This window comes from Bos grunniens, chromosome 8, assembly GCF_055505025.1.
Source record: "Bos grunniens cultivar Pamir isolate PY7600 chromosome 8, Bosgru_T2T1.0, whole genome shotgun sequence".
Lineage (NCBI taxonomy): Eukaryota > Metazoa > Chordata > Mammalia > Artiodactyla > Bovidae > Bos > Bos grunniens.
In genome coordinates this window covers 64,235,236-64,243,985 of record NC_141172.1, presented here as the reverse complement: position 1 = coordinate 64,243,985, position 8,750 = coordinate 64,235,236, and the positions used below count along the sequence as shown (strand labels likewise).

The 8,750-nt window shown below is 37.2% G+C and overlaps 1 long non-coding RNA gene across 1 annotated transcript; it reads right to left on the bottom strand.

Moving 5' to 3' along the window:
- Positions 1-989: 989 nt before the first annotated feature.
- LOC147367270 (uncharacterized) lies at positions 990-7,832 on the bottom strand. Its single transcript, XR_015169982.1, has 2 exons — positions 7,695-7,832; positions 990-1,099 (listed from the first exon to the last, which is right to left on the bottom strand). It is a non-coding gene; the product is annotated as an uncharacterized LOC147367270 (long non-coding RNA).
- Between the last annotated feature and the right edge of the window lie 918 nt (positions 7,833-8,750).

Genomic DNA, 8,750 nt, shown 5'->3' with positions numbered 1-8,750 from the left:
GGCTGTCCTTCAGCAGCATGACACTCACCGACTTATTTAACCTAAGCTTCCTTCTATAAGGCAGAAACCAACATACCTACATCAAAGTATGAGAATTACTGAAAAATTAAGAAAAGCACCTGACTCACAGTAAAGACTCGAATATGTCCTAATAACTACTTATGTATGCTGAGGTATCCCGAATCTCTTATCTTTCACCCAAACATCTCTTCCAGACTATCCCAAATAAACCTCAAACTCACTGTATCTAAAAACTGATTGCTTAGTTCTACTCTTTGTGTGTCTATGTCACCAGACAGCACCCAACTAAGCCAGGAACTTTTTCACTTTAAAATACTCCCATTTTAAAAAAATTTATTGAAACATTTTTGACACACAGTATTATGTTAGTTTCATGTATATATCACATAATAATCTGACAACTGTACACATTGCAAATGGTCACAAGTCTAGTAACCACCGGTCCTAATAAAAGTTACTGTAGTATTACTGGTCATATTCTTTATGCTGTATATTACATCCCCATGGCTTATTTACTTTATAACTAAGTTTGTACCTTTTAATCTCCTTCACCTATTGTACACCTCTCCTCTTCTACTGCCCTCATTCTTATACCATATGTCCCAATAGTCACTAAGGGCCAGAGGTTAAACCTCCATAATTTTAATGGGAAGCAAAAGAAAAAGCTGAGGCAGCTACAGGTGGTTCCAATTGTCCTTTAGCTGTTAAGCAGACAAGTGGAAATACATGCTCAAAGAGACTTGTATCTTCTCAGTTATGTGCATAAAGGTTACTGGAACTATTATGTATGCCTCTTTATAAAAAAAAATTTTTTTTTAATGAAACCAAAAAGGATAAAGAGAGAGAATTTCTCCAAAGATTTAATCACTCTATCATCTTATTATACAGATTACAAAGTAATCTGGTAAGAAAAAGAAAAGCAAAATAACATAGGGAATGTATCGGATTCTGTAAGCTCTCAGTTCTTCTTTTTGATAGATTTTACTGAAAACCTTCAGTAACAAAGTCCGAACTGGAATGAGAAGGCTTCTCTGCTGATACAATGTATAAACTGCCTTTATGAGAGACTCTGTAGCCTCTAAAAACAAGAGAAAACAACTGCATGTGAGTCAAAATGTTTCTTCACCAGCACCATAATTCTTCTAAAAAGCACAGAAGCACCTTGTTCCTATGACAAAGCAGATTTTAGCCACAAACTGACGACTACCATCAAAATCCTACATCAATGGCCTAATACAAAAGTCAAACCAACCAGCGATTGCAGTACAAATTTCCCTAAGAGACAACAAACCTAGGAAAGGACAACAAAAAACAGAATACTAGAAAGGTAGATAAGCCAGGAACCAACCAGGAAAGTTCTGTTATGAATGAAAAGAATTAGTAAATCACACTAAAAATTGACTTAATGCAACATAACTTCAAGTTACAAGAAAGGTAAAGAGATAAGGATCAATTTCTAGTCAAATTAGATCAGAAAAGAGTATTTCTTCATCCTTAGGCTCAATGTCACTTCCTCTTAATAAAACTTGCCTCCTTTCACTCCAAGTATGTAATCTAGTAGAAAACCTATCCATCAGCTTAAGAGTGGACCTACCCACTTAAAAAGGGGTCTTCTCAGCCATCAGGGTTCAAGGAGATATTCCTTCATGATTATGCTAGCTACCTTTTATGGCTTGAACGTAAATGACTATGTGAAATGTTTGACAGTTATGAACTCAAAGTTAGACTCTAAATATTAACAGCATGCATTAAGAGCTCCTCTGGACAAAGCATTAACACCTACCTCTGTTTGGCTATATCTGCATTAACCTCCAGGAGACTCCAAGCAATCTGTTCAGCTGCTTACTATTTAGCCTAGAGCCATCTTCAAGGGTTTCTGTTACAAATTTCCTTATCCTTTCTATCCAACTGGAATCCTTCTGCAAAGTTGAGGCATTTGCCAGGGAGACCATGATATCAGACAGCGTTAAATTCAGTAAAAGATGATCTACATTATTCGAGAGAATCGTGCAATGCTTGATGCTAAAAACAAAGACACATAACTGTTACGTGTTGTATCTACCATGCCTGCTTCACTTAAATACTTAACTATTCCTCCCAGATTCCCTGGTAGCTCAAAGGGTAAAGAGTCTGCCCGCAATGCGGGAGACCCGGGTTCAATCCCTGGGTTAGGAAGATCCCCTGGAGAAGGAAATGGCAACCCACTCCAGTATTCTTATCTGGAAAATCCCATGGATGGAGGAGCCTGGCAGGTTACATACAGTCCATGGGGTCACAAAGAGTCGGACACCACTAAGTGACTTCACTTTCACTTCATTCCTCCCAGAATGAATTGCCAAGAAGGTAGGTATATAAAAGCGACTGTAAGTAAACCATTCATTACAGAATCAGAGTTGTTAAGGCATAAATTAAGAATGCATACTGCTCAGTTCATTACCCAAGTTGCTATTCACACAAAAAATACAGGCCCTTGAATTGGTAATCCTATATGTAATATGGGGATAAGAACACTTGAAAACTTCAACACAGTTGAAGATTTTAAGCAGATATTTATATTAGGATGAAACTCACAATAGACCTTGATTCTGCTTCTAACTAATTTTGACTTAACAGAATCATAAATTTCTCCTGGCCACAATTTCCTTATGTGTGAAACAAGAGAATGGTTTAGATAAGCCCGATTCTGAAACAACTTAATTTTATGACTCGCATATTAAAATCACTTTTTCCTAGCCATATAAAACACATTTCTTTCAAAGCGTGATAGAAATTTCAAAAAAAGGTTCTAATAGATTATCTTAACAAAACAGAATTTGCAACTTAGGATATAAACCACTAGATACATAAACACTATATAAACACAGTGCAGATTCCAGGCTACACTGCATTCAACAGCAGAACCTATTTATTTCCATGTTCAGAAACACGAAAGTTGATTAAACTAAAAAAATACCTGAAACTAACTTATTTTAAAAGAAAAAGTTAACCCTGGATTAGGCATGAGAAAGGACACAGTAGTAACGCACCACAAATACAAGGGAAGGGACCTTTTTAATATTTGGTGTTATTAGGGTATCAAATGTAGGGTTGAGAATGACAAATGGAACCAGATCACAAAGAGTTGAAAGCTAAGGACACTAAAATCAATTCTGCAAGCACAGGAGTAACATGGTTGAGAAGTTCTTTCATTTCTGCTGATGAAAAGAAAAAATCAGTTATGAGACTCTAAACAAAGAAGTAGCTATATGTCTATTTGAGCAACACAGGCCAAGACGTGACAAGCGCAAGAAACAATGCTGGTACAGACTAGGAGAAAGGGGGATATATAGGAAGAATAAAATTAGCTGGATCTGAAGTCTGCTTAAACACATACATGTATGTGAGCTTTTAGCTCAGCTGGTAAAGAATCCGCCTGCAATGCAAGAGACCCCAGTTCGATTCCTGGGTTGGGAAGATTCCCTGGAGAAGGTATAGGCCATCCACTCCAGTATTCTTGAGTTTCCCTGGTACCTCAGCCGGTAAAGAATGCGCCTGCAATGTGGAAACCTGGGTTCCATCCCTGGGTTGCAAAGATCCCCTGGAGAAGGGCATGGCAACTCACTCCAGTATTCTTGCCTGGAGAATCCTCATGGACAGAGGAGCCTGGCAAACTACAGTCCATGGGGTCACAAAGGGTCGGCACATGAGTAAGCATAGCACAGCAAAGCAAATGCCCAGCAAAAAACTGGGAATTCTATCACAAAGAGAAAGAATGAATGAAAACTGGGACAGACGACTAGCAGTCTATATACTACAAACCCAAAACTACTGGTAGGTTCTTTGCCCAACTGTTCAGTGTCCAAAACCAAGGCACATTTTATACTAACCACACAAAAACTCAACTGCAACATTTCTTCACCACAGGTAGAGCTTTTAAAGATCTACTTAAGTTTATCTTAAGCAGTATAACCTATTACTGTCTGGAAGGTGTCAACAGACATCCAAAAGTTGGGAGAATTCATCCTGCTCCTCCAAGAATTTACACAAAATTTTAAAGTCTAAATACACTGACCACCAATTCTATGAGGGAGGCAGGAAACTGGGGAAAATCATTTTCAGCAATGATAGAGGAGGAAATTAGAACCGATTCCCTTCCTGAAAATAACTTTAAAAGCTGGATGAAATAGTTTTTAACAACGCAAAAGCATTCAAGAGGTAACAAGATGATGAACAATTGCTGGGTCCCCAAAATAAAGCAAGACCATAGCACTCAAGTTCCAAGGGCTGCTGCCAATTCCAACAAAAAGGCTGGAAAACTGAAGTAACCTTTCGGAAGCCTCACAGGGAAAAATCAAACCCCAGAGCCGGACAAACACAGGGACTCTGGTATATTATCCTCACTTCAAGCTGGACCCTTAAGGGCTTTCCCTTCCAGAGTAAGGTGAACTGGAAGTAAAAAGAGCTCTTAAATAAAACAGTCCCAGTTATGCATCATCTCAGTAGTTAACACAACAGTTTTTCCCAACTAGATCTATAGATTCAACACAATTCTAATCAAAACCCCAGCTTTATAGTTATCAACAAACTGATTCCTGAAGTTTATACACAAAGGCAAACACTAGACTACCCCATATGAGACTGAAGCGGAACAATGTTGGGGACTCACACCACTCCATTTCAAGACTGACTGTACTACAGTACTCAAGACAGTATGGTACTGGTGAACGGACAGACAAACATAGGTTAATGCAAGAACCCCAAGACAGGCCTGCAAGTACAGTCAACTGATGATTTTAGACAAAGGAGCAGAAGGAATCCAAAATAGAAACAATAGTCTTTTCCACAAACAGTGCTGAATAACTGGACAGAAACTCTAGAACTGAAAAATAAAACAAATTCAACAAATATATGTTTGAATGAGATAAAGAGAAACAGAAAAATCAGGAAGTGGGTCTTATACACATTCAATTAGACTCTAAAAGGAAGGAGTAAAACGGCACTAATTTTTTTTTAAAGATGAGATTTTTTCAGATGTGTTTAGACACTTCATTCAAGATCTCAGATTTAAGCAGCTCACTGAATTCCAAGGAAAATCAATAAAAAAGAAAACCACACCTGGATACATCATTGTCAAACTGCAGAAAATAAAAGACAAGGAGAAAAGTCTTATGGGGGGAGGGAGTAACTTTTATAAATTAGCAATAGTTCAGACTCATAGCTGACTTCCTAACAGCAGTGGAAATCAAGAGAGCGAAGTGTTACTGTCAGTATGCTCAAACAAGAAAACTGCCAAACCCAAATACTGTGCTCTGTTAAAATAGTCCTTGGAAATAAAGGAGAATACATATATTTTCCTTCATTATATATATATGTATTTTGTGTGTGTGTGTAAACCCTCTGCTGCTGCTAAGTCGCTTCAGTCGTGTCCGACTCTGTGCGACTCCATAGACGGCAGCTCACCAGGCTCCCCCATCCCTGGGATTCTCCAGGCAAGAACACTGGAGTGGGCTGCCATTTCCTTCTCCAACAGCAGCTTCTAAATAAGCCTAATGAAGAGAGATGAAAAAAATGAAGAGCAAAAAAGTAGGATATACAGATAAAACTCAGATGGTGGATACAAGTTCTCCCAAAATATTAATTTTTGCTTGAAAGTTCAAATTTTATCTCTAGCACAGACACTATTTTCCTGGAACTGATAGGCTTACTTTATTCATTTCTGAGAAAATATCTGCAAATACCCAAGTCTGAATTGTCCATCACAGAAAATACAAACAGAATGACAAGTGCATTTCCTTGAGACAACCATCATTCTTTGGTATGCAGACAAAACACTTCAGGCACACTTCCCATTTCACCACACAGAATATTAAAAATACGTGTTTTCAAGGATTGTGACTTAATAAGATCAGTAACTTTTACCACTTCATTAGGAAGAATTTTAAGTGAAACTGGCATGTTCTTTTAAACTGTGAATGCATGGTGGTGAAGAATACTGTTAGCCCTCCAGACCGTTCTGCATCCACGTATTCAACCAACTGCAGATGGTGTATCATGTTTATGAATTGTGGTTTTCTGAATCCATAGATGCAGAGCTTGCATATTTGAGGGCAACTTGCTTCTAGGACAGTGAAAATACCACGTATGACACCATTGTCTTACACAAAACTCAGACTGTACAATGCCAAGAGTGAACCCTAACATAAACCAAAGACTCTGAGTATAAATGATGTGTCAAGTTCGTATTTTACAACAAATATACAGCTCTGGTGTGGGATGCTGCCAGTGAGGGAGGCTATGCGTCCACAGGGGAAGGAGTAGAGTATATGAGGACCCATACTTTCTGTTCAATTTTACTATGAATCTAAAATTGCTCTAAAAAATAAACTCCATTAAAAAAAAGGAATGAAATGCTAGTAGTGCCACAACATGAATAAACGTTAAAGATACCACGCTAAGTGAAGGTAAGCCGGACACAAAACAATATTTAAGTTTCTACTGAAATGTGGTACCTAAAACAGTCAAATTAATAAAGGAAGAAAAATGCAATAGCAGTTCCCAGTACCTGGGGGAGAAGAGGAAGGAAGGTGTTATTTAATGTGTACTGAGTTTCAGTTTGGTAACGTGAAAAATGTGAATGTACTTAACTGTTGAGTGAAAAAATATGACAAAGCTCTGCACTGGAATACTATTTGACAATACAAAGGTATGAAGTATTGTTCTGATATGTGCTGTAAGATGGATGAACCTCAAAAACATGCTAAGTGAAAGACCAGTAACAACAGACCACATTTCATGATTCCATTTATATGAAGAGTCCAGAATAAGCAAATCTTTACTGATAGCTTAGTGGCTGTCTAGTGGGGGGAAGAAATGGGGAGCAACTTCTAATAGGTGGAAGGGTTCTTTCTAAAGTGACAAAAATGTTTTAAAACTAGATTACTGTGATAGCAGCCTAACAATGTAAATATATTAAAAACCACTGAATTGTCCACTTTAAATAATAAATTTTATGGCATTGAATGGCATTGAAACATGTGAAACGTCATGTATGAAACGAGATGCCAGTCTAGGTTCAATGCACGATGCTGGATGCTTGGGGCTGGTGCACTGGGACGACCCAGAGGGATGGTGTAGGGAGGGAGGAGGGAGGAGGGTTCAGGATGGGGAACACATGTATACTAATTAAATAATTTTCTATTAAAGAAAAAAAAAAAAAGAAAAAAAATAATAAATTTTATTATGTGCAAATTACATTTGAATAAAGCTGTTACATTTTTAAGCAATACTACTGCTTAAATTTCAATTAATTTCACATTTACTATGAATCTGGAATAGCTATGCATTGTAAAGGTTCAAAAATGGGTAAGACAGGGTCCTATCTTAATGAGCTATAAAAACAGCTGAAGACCTGTCACATCAGAAACTTGACACATCAAAAAGATATAAAAATTACTTCCAGATGACAAATTATTAAATGAATATACAAGGGAGAAATCACTTTGACTTTAGCTGAGCAAGTCTTTCTGGAGGAAGTGGGAAAGTTGTAGTGGCAGCATCGCCTCTGAAAAATAGATAAACTCCAATCTTCAGCCATTAATAAACCCTAAGAGTTAAAACAACTTTCCATAAAAGTACACCATTCTAGATGACTTCAAGGATAATCCTATCTTATCAAAAAAATGTTTATGATTTACCTTTATGTTTTCTATTGTTTGTTGGAAGTGTTACATCCTCTTTCAGCTGCTCAGGCAGATGTATAGTCTTCGTTTTAAAGTTTGTAAGAGTAGGATTTTCTGACTTGGGCTCTTCTTACCAACTTTTAGTTTTACTTTCTGAAAATCATCTTGGCGTTTTCTTTTTTTGGTCATTCTTGAGTACTTTGATGAAAGAATTAATTTAAAAACAATGAATACAGACCAAAGATAAATTATAAGAGAATAAACAAGGTATTTTCTAACCTTTAAATTACTCTAACATTGTCAAGATCAACAATAACCATGCCAATGCATCAAGATATTAAATGGAAAATACCTTTATAAAGTAAAAAAGAAAAAAAAAAGCCTCAGTTTACTTAAGATATTTCTGGCTACGGAACCTTTTGTCAAGCAATGGTCTAAATAGGAATCTTGGGTCGAGCGATGTGCTAAGTAGAAAACTTGTGTATACTTCAATTAATATATTTATACTTCAATAAAAAAGGAAAAAAACTTCTGAAAATTTTTTGTTTTCATAGGACAAGAGGGAGGTAGCACAGAGTTGCTAAAAGTATACCTTGCACCTACTGGGAAGCTCCTGGCCCCCAGAAACCCCCAAGAAACTCTAGCAAAACAAAGTCTAAACCAATGTTATTACTGAATGCAGCCTGTAATAGCTAGGAAAAGTTTCATGAACCTAAGCTGGGTGCCTGAAAATGGGGACGATTCAGATATGCAGCAAGGACAGTCACTGGGCACTTCATGAGCAAGGAAAACAGTAAAGATGAAGAATAGGGGATACGCTTGGTAATAGGCAAAAATCAAAGTACTAGCATTCTGAACACCAGGAAAAGTTCAGACTAGATATAAACCGGAAACAAAAAAAGGGAGGGAAAAAAAAATATAAAAGGAAATACAGTGTAACAGAGGGCTAAGGAATAAAGACCAGCTAGGCCACTATTATAATAAATAACTCAGGTATAACCCTGTCGAACTGCACTTCTCTTTCTCCATCACATTCTTTCAATTTACACACAGATTATCCCACTTACACAC